General features: G+C 39.4%; 1 protein-coding gene across 17 annotated transcripts in view; it reads right to left on the bottom strand.

Moving 5' to 3' along the window:
* The window catches only part of ADD1 (adducin 1), a 64,618-nt gene extending 37,852 nt beyond the window's left edge, over window positions 1–26,766 (bottom strand). For 12 of the 17 annotated variants that reach the window (XM_064449007.1, XM_064449012.1, XM_064449010.1 and 9 more), the window contains exon 1: window positions 26,476–26,620. The gene's annotated coding sequence lies outside the window, so the exon portion shown is untranslated. Of the gene's footprint in view, window positions 1–26,475; window positions 26,621–26,663 lie in introns of those variants that run through there. The other 5 variants (XM_064449015.1, XM_064449014.1, XM_064449017.1 and 2 more) reach the window with 2 other exon arrangements.

Raw genomic sequence — 26,766 nt, 5'->3', positions numbered from 1 at the left:
TGACTTGTAATTGGTTATTTTTTTGCTCCTGCACACCCAGAGGAAATAGTTTTTACTCAGGCTGCAGTTGACGGGATTTGACCTAACCTAAAAGCTTGCTGGCACCAAAGGACTCAGCACACCACTTCCCACCACTGCAGCTTTAAGTCTGCTGAGGACAGTTCAGAATAAAATACACTGAGAAGTAGGAAGGAGGTTGTGACAAGACGACAAGGGAACTTAGACTTCTAAAAAATTCAAAACACACTGCCAACTATAAGACAGCACGTGCAAAAGAACCCCTACAGTTCTGTTGGTTTGGGGTTTTTTGTTTGGTTTTTTTTTTTTTTTTTGGTTGGTTGGTTGGTTGGCTTTCATTTGTTTGTTTTTAATTTAGGAGAGTTATCTGATCAAAACCTTATGAAATCAAGTCATTTGAGATATGGAAAAAAAAACCAAAACCAAACAAAACCCTGCCCTTTTCCTGATAGCTTTCAATTTCTCTGTACAAAATAGTATGTGAGCAAAACATCTGTGTGGGACCTCGTGTCAAATTTGCAAAGTAAATGAGCAACAAGCTTCTCAACTGTCGATAACAATCCCAGTCACTAGCACAAAGACTGAGGGTACCCATTTCCAGAATGCGTAGCTCCTGAGACCTATTTTGACAATGTTATAGTAATTTGCTTTGTATCCATTTTTTTTCTGACAGTTCTCTCAACAGGTTATATCCTCAGACACCATAACTGTGCTAAGCCTAACAGAGGTGAAAACTGATTTGACAAGAAGTTACTGGGGAAGGAACAAGGGGGTAGCAAAACAAATTAAAACAAAATAACTTGTTGTCTTCACTGTTGTGCAATCAGCAGTCTTTGAGGAGTAAAAGTTACCTAAAAGGCTCATGTAAGTGCCAAGTCAGGCAGTGTGCTGGCAGAGGGAGGGAAGGGAGCTCTGTTTTGGATGCAAACAGAAAAGGAGAGGGAAAGAATAGAGAATAGATATAGTAGTTTTATGGCCTGGGAAAGGGAGCCAGGAGGACTGTAGAAAGCTGCAGAGCTGAAATTACTGCACAGGGAAGTCATGAGGCGAGAGGAGGGAGGAAGAGGAGGGGAAAGGGCCGAGCAGCACGGGGGTGGTGGAGCACTGTGGGCAGCAAGAAACCCAAGAGTTAACAGCCTCTGTGAACAGACTGAGTTTGTGTGAGAACTGAGTTAGTGGGGACATGGCAAGAAAGCAGAACATCCATCTACAGAAAATAAGGTTTATCACTTGGTATCTGCAAAAACCTGTTTATAAACAAGTTGCACTGTGACCACTTCACACAATATTCTGGTATTTTCTGTATTTTTTCCAATTTTCCTTTACTTTAGAATAATATTTGCCAAACTTGCTCCTTAAAAACTTCATATAACTTTATAATACAGAAATTATTTACAACTTGCACTTCAATTTCCATCATTTTCAGTGAGAACATTTTGGCACCAATGACAATGGATTTGTTCTTGCCATTTCAAATGTTTCCTACGGATCTTTTAAAAGGAAAAGCTGGCACTATCTTAGGAAGTCTAAGAACAAAGACAGTAAATCATGACTGTACTACTTACTAGACAACATACTTAACATCATGAACAATTATATTCTTTTTTAGCAAATGTTCCTAGCTCACACATCTTCAAAATTTCCTCTGTTCTTTGTTTTCAAACAGGAAGAGACTATTTCACGAACAAGAACAGTTATTTATCTTGTACTGAATGCAGGCACCATCATCTTGCCTATTAACAGAGATGCTGCAAGTCAAATACCAGACTCTAAAAATTCAGAGAAATCAAACAAAAAGTTTAGCTGACCAAAAGTATTTGATTTTATATCTGTAATATCATGCCTTAGTATCCAAGATGGTAGTTCAAGAAACAAAGTCATGTTAGAGAACAAGAAAAAAAAATTAGACCAAGTCACAAAAACTTCCTTGAAAGGTATTTGTCAGCAATTATTTCCTATTTTCACCTTCTCCAAAACGCTGAAATCAGAAGCCTAGCACAGTGGGCTGTGAGTGATCATGAGGTTACATTACAGAACTGGCAAAAACTCATTTGGGCAAACTTGAGACCTGAAACCACACAAAACAAGACTGTTTATATCCGTTTTTAAGACATAGTATTGTCTACTGAAGGTCATCAACATTTCTTATCATATTATTTCCAATACCTATATTAAAAAAAATCTTTTTAAATGGTTAAGAACAAATAATAACCTGCTTCAAAATAGACCTAGAATTCCAACTATTTATGAAGGACAAGAATCTATGTAACAACTATCAAAACAGCAGTTGCTGTAGGCCTCTTAGCAAAAAAGCCAACCCTCTAAAACCACACCACCTTCCCCACCCCAAAAAAAAAATCCACCAAAAAAACACAGCTTGGAAAGTATGTATCTGTAGAAAGAAAACTTCATAAAGTACTTTTGGTAACTTGCTAATTATCAGGTTTTCTAGGCTGCTGTGATAAGGGAACATTTAAGAACCACAGGTAAAGCACAGCAGTAACTACATCAGGTTGTAAAACAAGGTAATCGTCTAGCTTTAGCAAAATCAAATGAAGCAGCTGATTAGGAAAAGCCAGCATGGATTTACCAAAGGTAAATCATGCCAGACTAACCTGATCACTTTCCACAACAAAACAGCATTTTCTGTCAACATGGGGAGAGCAGTGGGTATTGTTTACCTGGTCTTCAGCAAAGCATTTGATACTGCTTCCCTCAGCCTTCTCCTGGACAAACTGGCAAGATATGGACTGGATGGGTGGTCTGAGATTGGCAAGAGACTGGCTCACGGGTCACATGCAGGGAGTGGTGATCAATGATTTTTACTCAGGCTGGCAGCCTGTCACAAGCAGGGTCCCCCCAGGGATCAGTACTGGGCCTCACACTGTTCAGCATCTCCCTAAATGATCTGGGCAATGGGATTGAGGGCACCATCACCAATGTTGCCGATGACGCCAAACTGGGTGGCGAGGTGGACGCATCAGAAGAGAAAAACCATCTCACAAAGACCTGGACAGGCTGGAAGAGAGAGCAAGCAAGAACTGTACAGAGCTATACAGAGAGAAGCGCAAGGTCCTGCACCATGGACGACGCAATCAAAGAACCCAGAGCAGGCTGGGATCTGCGTGGCTGGGGAGCAGCCTTGCTGACAGGGAGCTGGGGTCCTGGTGGACAACAAGCTGAACAGGAGTCAGCCGTGCACCGCTACAGCCACCAAGGCAAATCACTTCCTGGGCTGCATCTACAGGGGCGTTACTGGCAGACAGAGATGTGATCATCCCAACCTACTCAGTGCTTGTCAGGCCACACCCAGAGTACTGTGTCCAGTTCTGGTCTCTACAATTCAAGAGAGATGGGCAAACAGGAGTGGGTCCAAAGGAGGGCCATGAAGGTGATGGAGAAGCTGTCCCACAAGGAGAGACTGAAGGAGTTAGGTCTTTTCTCCCTGGCAAAGAGCAGCTTTCCAGTACTTAAAGGGTGGCTACAAAAAAGGACAGAGGTTCTCTCTTCAAAGGAGCCACATGGAGAGGACAAGGGGCAACAGGTACAAGCTGCACCAGGACAGGATTCATCCAGATATAAAAAAAATTTTTTTACACTGAGAACAATCAATCTCTGGAACTATCTCCCCAGGGACATGGTGGAGTCCCTGTCAATTGGAGGTTTTCAAGACACACCTGGGCAGAGTGCTAGAAAATCTTTTCTAGGCTCCCTTTCCCGCAACACATTGGACCGGATGATCTTTCAAGATCCCTTCCAGCCTGGGTTGTTTTATGTTCTATGATTCTATGCAGCATAAACCCACCTAAAACTTAAGCCAGAATTCAGCTGGGCAGATTAATCTGGAATATTGTTCAGATACAGCTGTCTAAATTCTGCAGCAGTTCCAATATAGATGGCTCGGAATACGTAATTCAGTCCTTGCCAGCAGAAGAGGGGAGAAGCCAGCATTGAAACTACACTAGAAGCCAAGATACAGAAAGGTAGCTTCCCTCCTTTTAATAAACAATTTAAAAGACCAAGAGTATCAAACTTTTAGGCCCAGTAATCATTCACCTCCCCTCCCTGACCTGGAAAAGCGTTGCATCCCAGAGATCAGACTCCACAGGAAGCTGGGAATGACGCACAAGGAGGAACAGGGCAGCACACTTCATTATTCCTCTCTCAGTGACTGGCACTGGGCATGCTGGAAGGTATGGTTGCAGACTACACTCACCACTGGTACCATTTTCATGTTAAACCCTCTAACACATTTTATTAATTTATATTAGAAAGATCAAATTCCCAACAAACAGCTCATTCCAAGCTAACAAAAAATGGGAAGATATCCCAATCTAAAAATGGGACTAGGAATAAGATTAAAAAGGGCATGACTCTTGAAACTGTTAACTCATATCTCCTGTTGAGCAGGTCCCTGGTTTCTTCCCAGCCTTAGCCTTTTAACTTCCCTTTGCCTCTTTGGATCATTTCCTTCTTTGATTTTCCTGCTAAGCCATTTACACGACAAACAGAACAGTCATTTCTAGCCTCCAAGAATTTGCTAAAGACTAACAGTTTCAAACCAACTTATCAACATGAAAATTACCTTGCTTTCACTTCTTTGACTCAGTAACTTAACTACTTGTTCCTTTCACTTCTCATACAGCATTTCTGTAAATGTTCGGCACATAACTTCATAAAACGTTAAGGACAGGGACAGCAGAAATCGTAAGATGTCACACTGTTCATATAACAGAAACTCTCTACTTAAGTATCTTAAACCACAGACACCGTAAGATTTTCTTCTGAAACTTTGAGAGCTTCACAAATGCATCAGAAAACTTGCAAAGAGATTAGAAAACAGGAATTTCACCAGTGACTTTTGCATTTCTCCAGGCAAAATGTGTAAGTATGAATTCTGCAAACTATCATACATTTTTCCACTGCCTCTTACCAGAGGAGTACAAATGGTCAGCAGTGGTAATGACAGTGGAGATACTTTTCCTTTCCACTACTTTGGTGGCTATTAGCCCTGAAAACTCTTTGAAGTTCAGTGAAAAACACAGACTTCAGTCTTACGCTTCAGAGCAGTATTGTGATTTTCAGATAAAATTATTTTATGAAGTTGCTCCAACATTAAGGCTGAAACTGAATTTGCTGCACTTTGAACCTGGACTTAAAGAGTCACCAAAATGAGTCTTTGTAATTACACTGCCAAATAAAAACCTGCCAAATACCACAGAAGTTGATTTGTCTGCAATTTTATTTCAGAAACCTGAACTCCAGTTCAAAGAAGCTTCCCAAGTAAAAACCAGATAAATATGTAATTAATAGTGTAATATCATAAAAGTCAATTTAACACATCTAATGTAAAGGAGTACAAATGGAGACAAAATGGTACCAGAATTACTCAGTGCTGAAAAAGGTAAGATTAGAGCTGAATTCAGAAGCTGTCATAGATCACTATGTAGAAATTGCAAAGATTATGCTGTGGCCAGGTGGTCTACTGTAAGCATAGAATAAATCAAGGAATATAAAGTGCAAAATTATCTTCCCTAATTTTGAAAAAAATCCGCTACTACAAAATTATTTCTGGTTCCCATGTACGCACTTCAGAAAAAGACATGAAATATGAGAGTTCAAGAAAGAGCGGAAAAAATGATCCAGAGGGTCTAAGACTAACTTGTAGGGCCTAGTAGTTTGATATATTTGTTTAACCAGAAAGGTTAACTAGTCATAGAGGCGAAGGGGGCCTTTCAGTCCTGCTAACAAAAGTATGGAGAGATTTAACACTTAGGAGTTAGTATCAGACACATTTGGCCTTGAATAGAGATGGAATTTTCCTAACCATATACACACATACTGAGTCAGCAACTCTGCTTTGAAAAAATCTTTATAGAACAAGTTTAAATCCAACTGCCAGAATACCTTCTACTATATGTCTGCACTGACAACAGAGTCCCATCTGCTTCTGAGATCTATGAACCTGCCCTTCCTTCTTAGGCTTTGGGAAAAATAAATTCCCACATGTACAATATGCTCATGTTATTTGCAGCTTCCAAAGCTCTTCTAGTATTCTAGCACTTTTTTTTTAAAAAAAAAAAAAAAGCACCTTCCTCTGCTGGTAGGTTGGTTACAGCTGGAGACTGAATGACAGACAAAAGGCACAAGGAGTCAAGAGACAGTACCAAAAATCCTCCTTAATCCTTCTCCTGCACTCAGGTCAAACTGATCAGATTTGCAATTAGGACAAATTTTCCCTCAGATCAGGTAGGCTATCTCCTCCTGTTTTTTAATGATCTTCTGCAGCATGCGTGAAGTGCAAATCTTCTGTTCATATCATTCAGCCATGCCTTACCTGAGAAATTTCAGTGACACAAACTACACAAGTTCACAAATACCTTAACTTGTCTCTCTGGCTTCTCCAATGCATTCAGCAGTTTAGTCGACTGAAACTGAATTGCTGTTTTTTAAAGTTAAGTTTCACAGCCTGTAGAATAAAAATGGTTGCACTAGAGAGGTGATCCCTCTCTGCCTTATTGACAAAACTAAAATTGGTTCAACAGAAAACATTGGTGACAAGCATTTTTTTTCCAGCCTGCTTTATTGTTACATGAAATTTCATCACTGATGTCAGAGACTCAGCTAGACACGCCACCCAGTACTACACAAGAACGAGTCAAGTCACTACTTTTTTTTTCATCTTCTAATTATGCAGAAAGCATCTGAGGCCAAGCCAATGTAAAATTCAAATATTTTTCCACTATTAATATTCATGGATGGTGGAGGCAGTACCAGAAAGCAAAGGTACATTTACACTTATTTTTGCCATCAGGGTCATGGGACTATACAAATACAGAGGGTTAACCCAAATACTGCTTATTTTTAGGTTTCTATGAACCCACATGCACTTCCCAAGTCTCACACCAACATGCCAATAAGCCATGGCCCTCAAATTTTTGAGCACAGGTCAAATCAGATCACCAGCTTTCCAAGGGCAGGGCCCCAGCTTTATCCAACAAGTATTTAGAAAGCTTGAGACACACTGATCAGCATGCCTGACCCAAAACTGAACAGTGGCCTTAAACTAAAGTTATAAAAGCTGCTAGACTTAATTCCAACACCGGATTTGTGGAACACAAATGCACACAAGAGTTTCCCCAAAGAAAGAGCCAAAACTGACAGAAGCAAAATTAGATTAATTTGCCAATGTAACAAATCAGATAAGAAAATTTCCCTAATTTTCATATGCACACATTTGAAATCAGATTTTCCTAGGAAACATCATACTCAAAGTCTTGAAAGCCCCCAAGTTCCTTAGCAATACTCCACATGGTCCCCCGGAAGGAAAGCCATCTGCTTACATAGAGGTAGCACTTACCCAAGTGGCACTTACCACTGCTTCACAGAATAGCAAGTCAGGGAGATACACTGTGGTTGCACCAGTGGTTTCAGACAGAAATGAGAACTAGGTCAGGACCTACAATTGAGGACAAGGTTTAACCACTGTCCATTGTAAACTTGGGGATGCTTCTGACGCAGCAGGTCAAGAGGAAAAGTACACACAGCACAGGCTTTTCCCCACAGCAGTGGAGAGGCTGTAGCACTGCATGAGAACTGTGGAGTTCAGAAGGCAGAGAACTCCAGCGCTCATTTGAACGCAGGACACAGTACAAGTTGCAAGTTGTCTAAGGGAAAGTCACACACATGCTCGAGATGCAAAGACAAGAGGAGAGAGCAGCTTTCTTCTTCCCTCAGGATTTTCTCTTGACCTCAAGGTTCAGCAGAATTAACAAGGCCTCCCCACAATGCAATATGACCACAGTAGCATTGGTTCACTTTTCCTGTAAGGTTTTACACATAATATTTTCTGCGGTACTACCTATCCAGTGCTACCCTTTTTTAAATAAAGGAGAGCATACATTCCAAAATTAGACATTAATATCTACCTTCATTAAAATGTTTGTTAGGGGTTTCAAAAAGATTATACCATATCAGTGTCTGGGGAAAAAAAAACAAACAAACAAGCAAAAAGACCCCAGCCCCATACCCAATGCTATCACAGATATAAAAAACCCAACCCAAAAGCTTATGTTTAAAATTTAAATTATCTTTAATGTTCACCACTGTTGAAACCACTCAGAACCTATGCTTTCAAAAAGTATTATCAATAAAAAAAGCTCCTACAAATGACAGAATACATTAAAACTAATTTTTAACAGTAACAAACACTTCCCTGATACTTCTAAAAATACAAGAAATTTCAGTAACTAAGTATTCACATCTAAAGTATCAGCGTCATGATGCATAAAGGATCAACTGAAATGCAGTAGTGCATCGGCAAAGTGGCCCCATTTTGGCCAGGATCCAGTTACTTTCATGTAGACTGAACAGCGAGAAATGAGATTTCTGAAATGAGCCGGCAACGGACAGAACAATGTCATTTAACCCTTTGAACTACTCTGCAAAAATATCTTCCAGCACAGCTGGATGACATTTTGTAACTGCCCTAGACTTGCTAAAGCTATGATTTCACTCTATGCAAGCATGAGAGCCATTTTATGGGTTTGGTTCAGATTTCTTTTTTTTTTTTTTTTTTTTTTTAAAGTTAATACAGGTTAAACGCCAAAAACATCTCCCATCCTAGAATGAATAATCTGGTGACTTACTTGTTTGGGTACTACCCCTGGAACAGAAGACTTCCCGGGATAAACCCTTAAACTGATCAGATACAGAAAACCCAAAGATCAGATCATTTTAGTTTTAAATATAATTGCACCGGCAATGTTAGAGCAAATTTAAATGCAATGTACTCCAAGGGTTCAAGTCAGCCATAGGAATTATGAGAGACTAAAGGACAACTCTACACTTTACATTCTGAGTATACAAACCCTACAGATCAGCAACAGAGAGGGTGGCATGCCTACAATCCCTCCAAATTGTCTATGGACATGCATGAACAAAGACACCAAGGCACTGCTTCTCATTCTCACCTCTAGTATGGAAGAGACCATACCTAAAGAAAAAATCTTCCATTTACTATTAGTGTTCATTAAAAGGCTGAAACTGGAATATTTAAAGATGGGAGGAAGAAAATATTCTGTGGTGTTTTTAACCGCAAGACACGTATATATGGAGACTAGACGTATTGGAGGAGTTACTGTTTTTAATCAAGGAAGTCTACTAAGAAACTGAAATTCTAAAAATCAAGTGGATTAATCAGATTCTGCTTTACAGTTTATTCTGATTGTGTAAACAGAGCTTAGGGATTTATAAAAGCATTCTGCAGGAAGGACTGCAAAATTGCAATACTGTAGTTCAACTTCTTCGTTCACCAGAAATTATTAAACCTTAATAACAACTCTTACATATCCTGATTTGGAGACAAGACATTCTTGTTGAAGCAAGGGCAAACTGGAAGTGCATAAGCATATCAGTTTTGCTTTCCAGGCTGAAATAGAGTATTAGTATGTTCCTTACATATTACAATAAGGAACAGTGTCACTAATGTTAGACTGTACTAAATTATATCTATTTTTCTTATGTGAAGACATCCCATTCATTAACTCCTCTTGTGTTGTTCTGAATTCCTGCTCGGAGGTACATGGCCTAAAAAAACAAAAAAAACAAACAAAAAAAAAAACAAAAAAAAACAAACAAACAAAAAAAAAAAAAAACAACCAAAAAAACTCCCCACTATCTTACCTATCCCTCAACAGTGATTATTAGTTTCAGATAACTTGACATACAGCCCCCCTTTTTAAGAGCTTATACTTCCTTATGCAATTTTTATCTGAATCACAGGTACACTAAAACTCTTTTTTTATACAATATCCCATTTTTGTTGATGGATTTATTAGGCAATGATATCAAACATGTTAAATGTGTTCTGGCAGCATTTGTTGCTACTCAAAATTATGTAATAAACCCCCAAAATAACATTCAAGAGCTCATGAATTCAGAATACATTAATTTCTTTATGCTTTTCAGTAAATGTTAAGTAAGTTACAAGCAACAATCGCACCTGCTCCAAAAGTTTATGAAATCACAAAAAGAAGGATGAAGAGGCTAAGTTGCAGAGTGTGCAACCAACTGGCAACAGAGCCAGAAGCTGAACTTACCTAGTGAACTAGACTAAGGTTTCTTGGTGAATTAATGATTAATATACCTATAACTCCAGAGATCCTACAGCAAATGCCCCACAAGAAAAAAATCCTGCATTATTATGAGACTGGGTGGTTGAGATTTTTGAGATGGAACTAACCTGAATATTCATGACTAGATGCATAAATTCAGCCAGAAAATAACCGGCAGAGAGTCCAAGTAACTCAGAAATTGCTACAGTGATTGCAGAGCATGCAGGCATTATGCTGGAACCAGCAAGTTTGATATGCAAGCAGCACAAATGTTTTTAATGGGTGTGTTACCAGCTTGAGCTAGAGGAGAGTGAACCAAAGTACATAAATGAGGTAGAGGCTAATATGACAACTGGAGACTTTAAGTAGGCTTGAATCAGGCAGATGAAGGCAGTAGAGATGTTGAACTTTTCATTAGTTTCTCATTCATGTTCATCTGAGGCTTTTCTAGGTGGCACCCCCCAGTTCTTTTACAGCACTTCCCAGTTTTAATGGGGCTGGGAAGGATGGAAATCTGGACAAATTATGAGACCTATTTAGTCTCCTGACACAGTAGAATTGGACAGAGTTTTTAAAGCCTGTATGCAGGAGGAAACAAATATTTTTGGAGAATGCAAGCCTAAGTATTAATTTTGACATAAACCTTCCATTTGAGATTTTATACTGCACTTGCACAGGACAGCAGCTTTGAAATGTGAGCCTTGCATATATACTGTTATCCTATTTCCAAATCAGATAGCTAAGACCCAGGCTTACTCAAATTAAAAAAAAAAATTCTTTTACATGGTGGTTAATCAGGCATTTGTAAGTCCTTCAGGTAGACGAAAAATTTTAGGAAGACAAAGTGGTTACACCATCCTTTACCCACCCTACACTGAAAATTTCTGGACAGCGTTTAAAATGCACATCCTATATACAGGATATCAATGCTATCTTCACAGAAGTCTTGGAAGTGACAGTAAGACAAAGTTCATCCCATCACACAGTTTCCAAATCCAAAAGCAATCTCTCTTCCATGTCTCAGAGTGCTCTTGACATCTTTAATCTACAGATTAAAGACACAAACTATGGATAGAAGTCTTCCTGGAACTCATTTTCCTGTATTAGATTGTTGTTCCGTATCAGGAAACGGTTTGTCAAGAAACCCCTATGAACTCTATTTTAGGAGCAACTAATTTCTGTTTGTCTTTTTCCTAGAGGAGTGTGAATGCACTCCCCACCCCAAAATTATGTAGTCATGTTTCCTACTTCTAGATAAACCTCACGGGTCAAGCACACCCACACTGCAACAGATGGAACACCACAAGAAAACCATCTTCCTGATCACACTGCCTACCTTGCCAGGCAAGTATTGCACAACTGAATATGGCTGCATAAATCAACATTATGCAAACCCAGAGCTTACCTTCCAGCAGAAGAAGAGTGAAGTGTCCACCTGACAGTGGCAAAAAGCTGTTATTTACTTTGCTCTACAGGGTTTCAGAATTACATTTGGGGAAAATACAGTAGTCCAGTTTCCCCAGTCACTGTAAATCATGCAAACACAGTGTTTAGTGGCCATTTTAGCAAAAGTTCCTTTCAGAATCACAAACACAGTTGCCAACAGAAGCCTGGACTTCAATATTTTGGGAATCATGGCTACTCTCACACTTTCTGCTAGGCGTATTTCTTAACTAGGACCATTCTAGTCTGCAGACAATTACTTTATTCAACTGAAAATTCAACAGAACACACAAAACAGATGGACATGCACAAACCATGGCATAAAGATTCTGGTTGCATTACAGGAGGACAAGGGCTAACCCAAGCCTGATACTCGCTCAATTACTAGAATGGCTGTAGAGCCTCGCACACCACAATCTACAGTTACTGAACAAAACAACTTATGCTCTGCTGTTACAAAGTAGGCCCATCATAAAGGCTGCCTTCACTGAAGGAGCCAAACTGGCTGCATTTCCTTTATGGGTCTGGTTCTGGCCGTCCAGTCTGAGACCCCAAGAGATGGGGCATCAGCTCTCCCTCCCGCTCTTCCACACATCCAGCTTTGAGAGAACAAGCCCAAGCACACAAGTCCTCTCTCAAGGTTCAGCCCCAAACATTAGGTAAAGACAGAGGAGCACACCTGCCCTGAACAGCCAGAGTATCCACAGGTCCAAAAGATTTTGCATGGTTATAACATTTGACAAAATAAGCTAAAACCATTATTAAAACCAGAAGAACAAAACTGAAATAATGCTTTTGGCTGCACTTACTGAATTCAAGCCCCAATGTAAAACATGAAAGGCTCCTGTTCTACACATTCCCATGCTTTCAGATTAAACTGAACACTATCCATGCACAAAGACTAACATCTTTAGGCAAGGATTATTTTAGTTGACAAACATTTGAAGATTAACAGTAAAAAACCCCAATATTTCTATACATGTGTCTTATTTTTGGTTGCCTAAAAACAACTCCACTGACTGTCATGTTGTCTTTATTATTGGTTTTTACTTGGATCTCCATCCGAGCAACTCCTCTTCTACCCCTGGACAAAATGTCCTCCCTTTCTCACCATTACCACTACCAATAGCTAGAAAACTTGTAAAAACCCAGTACACCTGCTTAGGTTTGCCTAGTACTAACCAGAGTCCTTTATCCACTGTGTTCTAAAAATTACACCTAGCCAGCATTGGGTTTATAATTCTAGAAACAGAAATTTAAGTTAAAATAATCAAGGATGCATAGTTGTGTCAAATCAGCTGGGAGACAGACAGGATCCTGAATAAGCCACACAGCACTGTCAAAGTACTTCTATTCCTGACTGAAACTGTAAAATGAACTCTTTCTAGAAACCCTACTGCCACTATTTTATTGCTGAAATACGTATGTACAGTTCTCTCAAGCTCATTGAAAGGCTACTGGCATCAGAAATTGCTAAACACAGTGACATGCACGCAGTATTCAAAGCCAGGATTCTAAACCCAGCTTTTACAGTCATTTCCCACGCAGCATGCAGTCAGATACATGCCAGCAGTTTCTGCCCATGTGAAGTCCAATTCATCTCAACAAAACCTTGGAAGTTGGTAAGCAGCCCTCCAAGGAGATGGGCAAAACAACGGTGTGAAATGAAAACAATAATCACTTGCATCTACTCTTTAAGTCTTTGTTTCCATATTTTGTTTCAGGAGCACTGTATTATTTTCAAACTCTTCCTTGACAGTTATTCCCACATGGTGCCTGCTACATTGTTGATCCTACACAACTGTTTGTGTGGCCATGCTGTGAGCTGGAACACAGACTAGGGTAGGTAAATTGTAAATAACCCCCCCCACCCAAACCTGTTCAACAGAAGCTCCTGCCCCTAAGGGATTTCAATAGGATCCAACATGGCCACATACTTAAAAGCATATTTGGCCACAAGCAACTCCCACTTTGTTGGGAATTGTTCAGTAACAAAGCATCCACTGAAGCTTATGAAATCCAACCAAAAACCTACAAAAATGTATTCTATAGGGCCGCATGATAATTTACTATGCTGTTTTTAACATTAAAAGGTTACTCTTCTATGTATACCCACACACTAATATATTCTATCATGTCTCTCCCAGGAGTCCCCACACAAGATATGTGCGGTCTATACAGGCCATTCAACTTCAGCTACCCTGGAGCCAGAAATCCAGCAATTCAGATTTTATTTTTTTTTAAACCAAAACAAGTCTGACAAATCTAATGCTCAAATATTAAGCATGATGCTTATTTAGTCAACTGCCCTGATTTTGAAGGGAAGATATTCTGTAGAATTCTCTTTTGCATACAAAGAGTTTCTGCAGCTGCCAGAGTAAAAACCATTTGGGGTTTTACAAGCAAATGCCAAAACTTTGTCTAAAAGGGAAAAATTGCCAAACTCAGTCAAATTAGTGGTTTAACTCTTCAAATATCCTGATTAACCATGGCCAGTGTGTAGTTTTAAGAACACAATAACACACATTCATTTGCAGTGATTTATTGATTTATACTTTACACCATGAAAAACAATTACATACAAGGAATGTTGAAATGTATAACTGATACAGAATGTGCAATCTTACTTTTCACTGTGCTAAATTCTTGACCTTAACAATAACTCATAGCAGTGAGTCCCATGAGCTAATAAAGAATGTGCCTTTTTAAAGTGTTTTAAACATATTATGTGCAAAAAATCCTAGATAAATCCTCTGTGTAACGTAATCCAGATTTTCAAAACTGTTTCTGTCCTTACAGTATCAATTTATTTTTCTATTCTACTTGAATGTATTTTTCTCATCTCTCTTCTCTAAACTAAGACCTCAACTTTCCCTCCTGCCTCATACTTGCCCACTGTTTTCTTTCTTATTAGTATCAGACCTTACTATAGAATTTCAGAGATCTACCAGCTAACACTGAACAGGAAATACTTCAAATATTTTCCCCTTTAATCTCATGCACTTCTATGAACATCACTAAAAATCAGATGGTTTTATGAAGATGTTCAATGACACACAATAGCGATAACTCACCAGCTTAAATTATTATTTATCAACCTTATCGCTGATCTTTCTCTGTTATCCTCAAGCTTCTTGCTCTCCTCCAGCCTTAAGTAACCTATACAAGATTGTTAATATAATTTGTTTCAGTTTTCCAGATCTTTAATATAGAAAGAAATTAACAGTAACAAAATCTGAACAGCCCATTATCTAGTCAGTGTACTGTATCTCCTTGTTGCAAATTTGTTCTGTGCAGATGCTACTGTCTCCACCAACTATTCCTTAACATTTTTCACAGGGAATTTTATCTAATCCAACTAGTCCTGGAAAGGATAGACACTCACTCTTCTTTGGGGGGAGTGAGAGGAAGTAAGATTTTTCTGATTTATCCTCCAAAGATCAAACTGCATGTCAACATGCATCCTCACTTTATAGGACAGTTTCGATTTTACCTGTTTACGAGGCACAGTGACAAAATGAAAAATATAGTTCTAAAAACACTTACTAGAAGAAGTGTCACCAGCTAACATCATGCCGAATTTTCAAAACAACTGACTCTCATATGAAATAAGAAATCAAAATGCCACAGCTGAATAGGCTACTGAAAATATAAATTATTCCAACTTTGCATCCCTTTCAGAACTAGCTATAGCATAAGCCACATCTGCAGGGGATGCTATTCTACACCATGTAATAAAAGATTATTTGAATTTAAGACAACTGAGCAATACTCAGCTTCAGTTTTGACAGACAAATGAATAAAAAATAATTTATCTAAAAATGCATATAAAGCCAGAAAGCTTTTTCTCCTCTCCAATGTTTAATAGCATATTTTCAGTTAACAAAAAAAGTACCTGTTTACCAGAAGGGAGAAACTGATAAGCTTCCAGTGTCATATTCATAAAGCAAATTTTAAAAAACAAGAATACTTGGCTTTTCAGTAATTATTATTATAATTTCTATCACTCCAAAGTGATAATATTATTTACTTTAATCAGTTACCATGACAAATCCTGTACAGTCTAGTTGAAAAAACATTATTTAACAACAAAAAGGTCAAGATAATAAACTTCTACAATTTTCTTACTGCCCATATATTCTTTCAAAATACCAGTATTCCTAAATATTGCAAGAGCTTTAAGATTATATCTGCTAAGTCATCCACTCTTTGGAGATGGCTGCCAAACAGTTTGAGACTTAAACTGCATTTTTTTTTTCTTTTGTTACATGAGAATGTCTCTACTTCACACATATTTAACAGTAAATGACAAGTGAGGATGTCTAAACCATAAAGCTGATTAAATACAATTTAGTCAATATTCATATAATAGCGAACTCTTCCACAAGTATTAACTATTCTTTATCAGCTTTTCCCAAAAAATTCCACTTTGGGATGTAACTCACCCAACATTAACACTTAAACATGTGCAAAGTGCCATTTAAGTCATTGATGTTATGCCTACGTATTTACCATTCATATTAGTCATTATGTGTGACTAGAGCAATTTAAGGGAATAAGATCTAGTACTCAATCTTCTACATTAATTCTGAAAACAGTAAAATACTGTTAAACTTGTGAATAAAGAAAACACATCCTATTTAAAGTGCACAGATAGGGCTACACACTGCTTTGGCAATTAGTTGTACCTAAAATCAACAGGAAATTCAGCTAACAGCTGAAGGGAAGTCAATAATACACATTAAGCACTGTCAGGAAGGAACTTTTCAAACATCATTAAATTTCTATCCTGTCCTAACCAAACTACTTTCCATGCTTGAACTTCCTTCCAAAAATGAAGCTTTCTAGATTAACATTTACAAAAAAGAATAAGTAAGGCAGAGTTAGAGAATAGAAAAATATAAAGCAAATACTGTATCTCTACCTCTGTTTCTGTTCGTATAAAAAGCATAACCAGTAACTTACACTACTGATTGATAGAGGCAAAACAATTGCACAAATGAGCATTTACGAATCCCCTCCTGGGTCTGAAATACCTCAGCAGGAATTAAAGCATGATTTAACATGTCATAATAATTAAATAAATTAGAAAAATATTGTAACCTCAGGCAACATTAATTCCCCAATTTGCCAATTAGTGTCTTTCTGTCAGGGAGAAGGCAGTAGAGGCCTTGTCTTTGTCAAGACTCCTTTAAAACCACCAATCTTCTATTATGCAGAGATATGGGAGCGTTCCTCATTAGTGCAAACACAAGCACAATGCTTCCTCAAAATATTACACTCCAAGCTTATTAGATGGACAGAGTCTTAGGGCAATAAACAGGAACAGCAGGGCAATACATAGCAACATGGTACACAGGGGTTTCGCCACTCAACCCTTCAGCTTGCACCAATTTTATTTTTTTTTTTTTTTTCAAACAGCTGAAAGGAGAATTCTCAGAGAAATATGCAGACAATGACATAGCTGTGCACATGTTGTGGGCAGCTTCCTGCAATCACACAGGACAGCACGAGAAGACAATACAAGGCTCATTATCCAATCTATTAAATTATTCTCTGTTGATTTGGGATTTCTTAATGCAAAACATAATACATAAGATACAATGTAGTGTATTACATAAAACATTTATTATCCCTTTATATAAGCATTTACATACCTCAGAATGCAGCTCGTCTATTTGTCCAAGAAACAGACCATCTGTGTACCTCCTGGTCTCTGGACAGTATCTGGTCAAGTATCATATTTGACTAACAAGACAGGAATCACGGGAACAAATGGATATTCTTGGTCAAGGAGTTCAAATCCCAAGGTACTGTGGAAAGCTACGTGTTATATCCCCTCCTCCCCCTTATATAAGCTAAGCAGCTCCATCTTAAAGAGTGTCTTACCACTACTCCTAAGGGAAGGCTGTTGCAGACTTCTATGCCTCCGTTGCTTAGGAACCGCCTTTTCTAATTTCCAGACTAGGTTTATTCTTGGATAGTTTATACTCATTTGTTCTCACACCTCAAGCTTAAGAAGCTCTTTTTACCCACCTGTGTTGTTTCACTCATTTTTATGAAGAGCAACCTCTTTCATGCTTTGTTTTCCATGATCAAACAAGACACTCTGAGCCCCCCTTACCAAGCAAATTCTCCATTCTCTTAGTCATTCTAGGAACCAGTCCCTGCACCTCTTCCAGACCAAATACCCTTTTTACTTGTTGGCAGATGACAGAAATTAGACAAAATATTCCAGATCAGCTTTCACCAGTACCGGAAAAAGTCAGTACCACTTTAATTCTTTAAAGGAAAATATTAGTAGGGCAACAAGAGTATACCTGTTATCCTAATATTTTCACAGTTGCTAACTCTGATAGGTTAGTCACCCTGAAGCATTATAAGATCACCTTCATTTTTAAAGTGTCATTAAATATGACTTCTTTTTCTACTGGTGATGTCCTAAGGTCTCAACTTTGTTCTGTCCAAAAGCACCTTTTGTATTGATGATACCTGACATCTGATGAGAAAACACAAGACTGGCATAAGAAGTAGGAACACATCAATGTTTTAATGAAAACACTAACTCTTGAAACCAACCCTTGACAAATTCCACTATTAACATACTTCCAATCCATCATCTTGTGGTCACCCAGTTCTACGCAAACTCAACACACCCTGTCACCATTTTAAACCAATTTGCACAGAAACATCACCCTAGCTGTCACATGGAATCGACTTACACATTATATGACTTCTAAGTTAAAAGAGGTCAGCTCTAACCACGTATCCTCTCCAAGTAGTCAGGTATCTTACAAAAAGAGCCATTAGATTTCTCTGACAAAATCCTCCTCTGTTCAGAGCTGTATCACTTCACACCCCATTTTCCTCTTACCTCCATATCAAATAGCTTCTCTTTCTAAATTTAGACAAATCCCTGAATATTAACGTCACACTAATGGCAGAATAACTATCCTAACCCACCTTTTCCTCTAAACATTGCGACTACTTTTGTATCCAGTTCCCTTCTGCCTTGACATTTAGTAATGACTCTTGCAACTGAGCCTCTAATTACACAGACCACCTACTTCAAAATTCCAAAGTAAATATTATATAGTCCCACTGATCTGCACCAGGGAAGTTCAACTTTATCTTTATGGAAATAATTTTTATAACTTCACTGTTTGCCAGTATGTGTACATTCAAAACTGCCTTCACTGAAAATTAGAGGCAAACTTTTCATGTATTTTTTCACCTGTATCTATATTATTTTTAGTCTTATTTCATTGTCCCCATGCTCCCTGACAAGAGAAGTGATCAGTCTTTTTCAGGTTTTCTGCTTACTCCTGATGGTCCTCTTCAATTTGTTAACCTTCGATCTTGCATTTCCACTTTTTTTGTATATTAAAAAAAATAAAGTTTGGTAATAGCACAATTATTTTATACAGTTGCCAGACTTATCTGCATTTATTGCTGTATCAGAAGCTCAGCCACACCAGAAGTAGCTGAAAACACCTCATCAAATAAGCCCTGAACATTGCTGTAAAACTGGAACTGCAAGAACATTTGGATGCTAAACTAAGTTATGACCTTTGCAATTTGGATGTTGACTTCTATAATTACCGTTATTAACAGCTTTTCATGACACTCAGAGAGGGGTTTGGGTCTTATTTTATTTAGGTGGGGTTTAATTTGCTTGTTTTTCTCCCTAAGTTATGTATGCCTAAAACATGATTAGAAAGATTAATACTACAAGGTCTTCCCAGAGCTTGAGAAAGAGAAGGCAAGTGTTAAGACTGCTTAATTTCAGCTTTACCTCAGAGGTCACATTCAAAAAAAAAAAAAGCAACAGCAAAACCTGAATTATCAATATTTTGGTTTGAGAACACACTGCACAGCTATTACAAAACATACTTGAAAGAAAAAAAAAGTCTGCAGAAACAAGGTTCAAATTTAGGATTACTATAGCAACAGAGAGGAGGGAGGAGAAAATTACCAGATTACTCTCTCTCAGATCATCAAATCCTTGAAAGAATAAATTTAGATTTGAGCTTCAGTCAAATGAACTTAATTTATCCTATTCATTAATTATTAACACATCAAATTAAGGATTAGTTAAACAAGCAAAAACTGTAGTACAAGAAGTAAAGTAGCAAATACAAAATTTCAGACTTAATAACTTCACCTTCTCCTTCTACTATATCTACGTGATATCACAACAGGTCTTCAAACAAATAACTGATAACAAACAGTATTATTTAGGAAGGTGTCTAGTCCTGACTAAAGGTCTGCAAAGAAAAAGGCATTCAAAATCTGCCTCATTCTTAATTAAGTGACTCCAGTAACTACACTACTGAAAATGTGCAATAATAGGCCCCCATCTGACTTGGAGGTACAATTAATTTCCTAAAATATAGTTCATTTATTACAGAACTAACATATTTCAACAACATATGCAAACATACTAATGACTTAATGCCCTGAAAACCAGGGAATGCAGAAATAAGCTTAAGCTTTTTAAAAAGGTGACATTATGACAAACAGACCCATGATATTCTAAGTATCTAATCACTTATCTTTTCATTATGCAATCTTTAGCATTCTTTGCTTTGTGGGTTGTTTTAATAAATGCTTAAAACTAATTAACATAATGGTCACTACTCCAGTACCAATAAATATCATACTTATGTTAATGTCAGAAAAAAGAGCAAGAAAAATAGTAGTCTGTCTTTTTGAGAGACCAACTATTTCAATACTTTAGCCCACTCACATTAGCCAGGATCTGAAACCCATTAAACATGCAGCTGAAGTGGCAAATGCAGTTACAAAGGTTTATTTTGACATTGTGAGCTTTGCTTGAGGCGTGGAGGGGTGTCTCCCCACTTTAGTGGTGTTGACCCATAAAGACTCTTAGCCTCAGGCAACTTTTCCACCAGCCACACTGTTCAATTAATAAGGCTGCCCTCATAATTTTCAAGACTGCCTAAGTCCAGCTTCTCTGGCTGACATTCAGATTTTAACCATGTTTCCCAGCCTTCTGTTCACCATTTCTGGCTTTTGTTGACCAGCTGCCAAAATGCTCTTTATTTTCTGGTGGCTAGGCAGGCCAGAGGACAGTGTGAGACTACCTTCCTCCAATTTGTGCAGCAAACTGATCGCTGTGCTCTCTGCTCTTGGCTCCTCCCCAAGTTGCTGCAGTGAGGGAAAACTGGAGGATACTGGAAGGACTATCATTCCACAACTGCGAAGCAAGGGTATAGGCATCTTAACTGGGGTTTTCTTGCCTCTAAATCAACATCTCCATTAACAGGCTGGAATTGAGTCAAAGAAAGTGTCCTTGATCAACAATAAAGGCTACAGCAGATCCAGAAATGGACACCCCACCTGTCAGAATCCTCACCCCATGCTACCATCACAAACATCCTCTCTTTCCAGGAGAGAGGCAAGAAGCTCAGTATATGATGATCCATATAACTCAGCAGCATCAGCATTAGTGTAGGTTCTAAAGTAGATGGAAAGTGCAGTGGGAAACGCACATAGGCAGACATGCAGTTACAAGTAGCAGCAATCAAAGAGAGCAACAGGAGGGTCCTCTCTGAGTCAAGGCACAGAAATCCACCACCTTCCTTTGACACATAAAAGTAGCAATAGCTTTCCCTTAAACTAAACGTATAATGTTTTACCTCCCTCTCCATCTAAACCACATATGATCCACTGGCGTTGGGGAAGCACTAAAGGATTTACTAACTTTTTACCTAAATCCCTATATAAGGGGGGGGGGGGGGGGGGGGGGCGGGAAGGGGAAGGCAGCCATTAAAAGAAAACTAAACTCAAAGTATGCCTTATCCTTTTCCTCCAGAGTCACAATGCAGGAACACCAACTTTATGCCCAGTAGTATGTAACAAAACCCCAACACAAAACACAGCAAAAAAACAACCAACCAAGAAGCCCCATAGAACAATCTTCATGGGTCAAGGTTTTCCCAGACACTTGCTGGTTTAATCCAGCACCAGCTACAATAAATTTGAAATAGTGTATCACACCTCTCAAGATTCAAGATCTGAAACATGATAGTAATAAAAAGCATGAAAAGCACCACACCAAGAATTTAAAACTTGTACATACAAAATGAAAACAAACCCAAAATAAACCAAAATCAGTTTCTATGGCTGCAAGTTAAATTACAGGTTTTAGTCAAAAGTTGCTTTTACACGTTTATTGATACCAGCCAAAACCCTAGATGATCTTGGGTATAGCAGTTTCATTTCCCCCTAATCTCTGGTGCATAAATGTACCACAACTTAACATTTATCTACTCATTTGATGTGAAAGTATCAAAGATACCACAAAGTGTTACTGATTAACTGCATTTACTGTTCACAATCTCCATAAGCCCTTTTTAGCAATTCATTCAGGTGTATAGAAGAAAAAGATGATCTCGACCTCCGAAGTATTTTACTCCCCATCTTTTCAGATTTCAGGAGTCATGACCTGAAAACCATACACAAAATAGAGTGTAAAAATAAATAATTTTAAAAGACAAAATGCAATGTATAGTCAATTAAAAATGCAAAGGAATATCTGATTAGTCTCAAAAGCATGGAAACTCCAAGTATCAGTTTTAAAGATCAGCTCTTCATATCCCAGTTTTAAAACGGAATGGAAATGCCCTTTCATGTATATCAATTTTCAATTAATCTGCAGCAAAAGACACTCAAATAAGTGATGGTGAAAAACACTTTTGATATCCCACTTGCTAACGCAACTGATCTGAGGCTGAAAGATTGATCTTGCACTGAATAATAACTGTACCCACCACAGCAGGCAGAGATCATTTCTCAAAACACAATCTAATAAGCAAGGTCAAAAGGAGGAAGTTAGGAAGGTGCTGAAGAAGTTGTTACTCCTGTTTGGCTACACTTTGACAACATTTTGAGTTTCTTCTCAACAGTCAAAGAGCCAATCCAGCAAAGCCGGCAAGCATACATGATGGTCAGGCAGCTTGACTGGCAGTATTTATTCAAACCCACCTCTACGCTAAATCTTAATTTTCCCTGAAATGAAGAACAGTTATACTTTAGAATTCCCCAGAGTAGCACTAACATTTAAACTTTATTCAAGACCAGGATGGCTGGGTAGAGTGTTAAACCAAAACCCTCATGACAAATGACATCATCCCAGCTTATACCTGACTTGAAAAACCACGAGTTCTAACAACAGTCTAAAAATTGTGATTCCTGGAGTCTCTGCCCTTACAAATTTTGCAACTACTAACCACTAAAATTTCTGAACTGACAAGACCACCGTGAACAACATCCTCTGACTGGTCAGGAAAGAAATTATTTGCTTCAGTTTTGCTAAAGATTATCGAGATAATTCTCCGTAAACAACAGAAGCTACTGAGATGATAACAGACATTATCATAAAGTTATGTTGAACATTCCATTAAATCAATATGGAACCCTGTTGTTGAACATGCAGTACTTCAAAATGATAAGAAAAGTAACCATAGAAAAGGGTAATTTTGAAGTAAAAATTATCATAGATCAACATATCCATATAACCAGTACTTTTTAAGCATTACAACCTCTAATGAGTAGAAGCTGTCCTCAGGAAATAAACTGCTTTGCATGATTCACATATTACACCCTTCTTTACCAACAGGTTTGTTCAGCTGATGTTTCGCAGCCCTACCAAAAAGAAGTACTTTTGAAGAGAAATGCTGAAAAAGTGGCAAGACTAGGTAATGTTTTCCTATTCCTCTGAGAAGGCTGATTAAATCATATGAATTAAAATTGCAAAACTGAGATAATCTAGGAGCGTCTACTGTTTTAAAAAAAACCTGCTTTTGAATCTGTTAACACAGAAAATCTTTAGATAGTTTAATACAGAAGAGTTTTAGGTAGGTTACTCAACAGATGTCAAATGCCCTGCACAACAGAATCAGCAGTTTAAACCTACGTTCATATTTGCTCACAATCACTTTTCAAATATAAAGCTCCTACCACTCTAAAAACATCTAAAAATATTTAGTCACGTATGAATTACTAACACATTTGCATTTGCAAACGGATTGCTTTCTGCCATGCAGCATGGTCCAAGAGTAAATTCTAATTTAAAAGCCATCAAAATCAGAAATTTAGCATTATTTTTTACTTCTTATCCTCATGATTCAGGTGTCCCCACTGCACAATGGAAGCAACACTTCATGTAAGTATTGGGCAAGTTTTGTTACTATGAGTTTTTCCCTCAAAACAGGACTGGCTCATTTGCATAGCAACAGTTTGGAATTTACAAACCACCCCCTATTCACCACTGCTACAGCTCTTAAATAATTAAGAAAACCATTTCTACAATTCAGAAAAGCAGTGGGTACAAGATTTACTCTGTAGCCTCCTCAGAGTTAGAAAGCACTTGTCACACAGAAGTTATACGCTTACTAGCAATCAACACGCTAACCATCCTTCTAGTTTGACGCCTCCAGTTGTAACATTTTATTCTATTCATTAACAAAATTGGCTACTTCAAAATGCAGCTTTTTCCTCTAATAGCAAGTCACAGAATGTTGCATGAGGAGATTTGTTAAAAGCACTTCATGCTGTGAAGCTACCCTTCAAAAACCGCGGCTCAAGTGGGGCAGAAGTAGCTTTATCCTTATTCCTGTGAAGGTCTGAGTGTTCAAATGGGTTTGTCCACATAATCTCACCAAGTAATCCAATTCCATACATGCAAAATAACATTTAATGTTGATCATGAACCTCAAAGAAAGAATAGATTTGAGTCATTTTCTGTTGGAGACATCTATAAAGAAATGCTACAGAAAAATACTCATTCAGCAGATGACCTTCTTCACTCTACAGCATTAATGAACCATACTCTAATGAACCCACTGGCACAACAGGCTAGCAGAAGTGCTTGTTTCAGATGAAGCACAAACATCCTGATTTCTCACAGCATAGCCAAATATAAAAAGAAAACAATCAGGCAATACAACACTTTTTGGCTAAAAAGCACTATCGTCTGTGTGTAACCTTGCATAGAAAACAGAGCTCCAGTAAAACTGCAAGATACTTACATGTGCAAATGTGGTAATGCACATATTATCTTGTTACAGTGAAGATGTAAAAACTTGCAATTGTCTCTTCTTGGAAACTCTCCTAAGAAAACCACCAAGCATTAATTCCTTCATTGAGGCGAACTACATAGAACCTTATGTTCGCTTAAGACTATTTTCACACAATCACATCAAATCTGCTTACTGAATATAACAAAATACCAAAGTCACCTGCTCCAGAACTAAGGAGCCAGTCCATAGTTGCATTTTTCTCACTTATCATACAACAGCTTTAAAAAGAATATTTTCTTATTGAGGCACAGAATGGTTACATCAATCAATTTAATAAAGAAAAATGGAAGCCCATTTTAGAAATAGTTTGTGTTTCTTAATGTTAAAAATAATTTATTCTACCAAAAAAAGAAAAAATTTGCAGCAGTCAAGAACTGCTGAGTAGTCCGTTAGCACATTCAGTCACATTACACGAACCCAGAGCCGCAAACAGCCTCTGTGCGTGGCAATACCTGTAGCTTTCAGCAAAGCATACAGAAATTACGTAGCAGTAGTTGCAGTTGGAGAATCCTTTAACTGAAGGTAGACATGTTTCGTAAAGCTCTATAAAGACATAAGTCATCATGCAAGAATACTGAATACATTTAGTATATGATAATGTTATGATCTATAGCGACTTTCCAAAAAGCAGAGAATAAAACCCAGCAATGAGCCTACACCATTGAGCTAAAGCAGTATCACATGAAAGATTTAAATCCAGTGCTATTCCTAGCCCCCGATCTCAGTATAGTCATGAATATTTTTCCAGCTTGACTGGAATTTCCCCCTCCCTAATTGCTAGTTTTAACTAAAGCCAATGTAGATTAAGAACCAGATGCTTAAAAGCAGCATAGAGACCGTGCAGTAATTATGTAAAAAAGACACGGGACATGTTGTATCAAAAGCAGACACTGGAAATGCTACAATCCAGATACCCCTTTCCAGCAGAGGAAACAAAACAACTGCCCGTCTGCTGCTGCTGCTGGTACCCCGCCAATCAATAACACCGCACAAATGCATCACATCCCCTCCTTCATTCCGACGTCCTCTGCGGACGGTTATTTGGACTCGCTAATGCCCGCATTTTGCCAATCGGCAGGTCACCTCAGAGCCCAGAAGCAGAGGCAGGTGAAGCAGACAGGCGGCGGGGGAAGGGCCAGACGACGCATCGCCTGGGTGAAATGGAGATTTAAACGCCGAGCAGCCGCTTCCTGCGGCGGGAAGAGCGGCAGGCGCATCCCACCTGGCCCAGGGCGGTGGGCAGGGGCCTCTTTCCGGCAGGAGGGCTGGCAGCAACCTGCCTCCTCCAACCCCGCATCGCCCCCGCAGCCCAGCCCCAGCCCCTTCGGCGGCTGCAGGCTACCTCATTCCACCGCCACAGAGACCCGCGCACCCCGCGCACGGAGAGCTTTTCCACGCACACCCCCCACAACCACCCGCTGCTTGTTTTCAAGGCACAGACGACACAACACCCCCACGCCCTCCCCCTCCCCGCCGCCCCGGGCTAAACAAGCCGGTTCCAGCGGCTGCGCCCCAGCCTCGCCCCCCCCCACTCGCCTCTCCGCAGCCTCCGCAGCGACCGCCCCCCCCCCCCCCACGGCCCGCCCGCCGCCAACGGCTGCACCCCCCCGCCCCCAGGACCGTTAACGGCTGCGCCCCCCTGCACCGAGGACCGTTAACGGCTGCGCACCCGCGCCGCGCGCACGAAGGACCGTTAACGACTGCGCCTGTCCGCTGCCCACCCCACCCCCACCCCCCGCGCCGTTACCGGCGCACCCCCCCTCCCATCCCGCCACCCCCGCTGCAGCGCTCACCCGACAGCAGGTGAGAAAGGGCGGCGGGACGCAGCGGGAGAGAAGGAGCCGCTGCAGACGGTCCCGCTGAGGAGGCTGAGGCTGCCGCCGCCGCCGCTGAGCCTCAGCCCCGCCTCCCGCCGCGCCGCTCCCTCCCCCTCCTCCTCCTCCCCCACACCCCGCCACCACCGAACCGGCCCAGCCCCCACCTGACAGGGTGCGGCTTCCCGAGGCCGCAGGCCAGTAACTGTGCCGCCCATTGGAGGGCGAACGCTCGGCGACTAAGCGGCTCTCCCATTGGCCGGCGGGATG

Source organism: Phalacrocorax carbo, chromosome 4 (genome assembly GCF_963921805.1).
Source record: "Phalacrocorax carbo chromosome 4, bPhaCar2.1, whole genome shotgun sequence".
In the NCBI taxonomy this organism is placed as follows: Eukaryota; Metazoa; Chordata; class Aves; order Suliformes; family Phalacrocoracidae; genus Phalacrocorax; species Phalacrocorax carbo.
The sequence above is the reverse complement of the archived record's forward strand: the minus strand, read 5'-3'. Positions and strand labels throughout refer to the sequence as shown.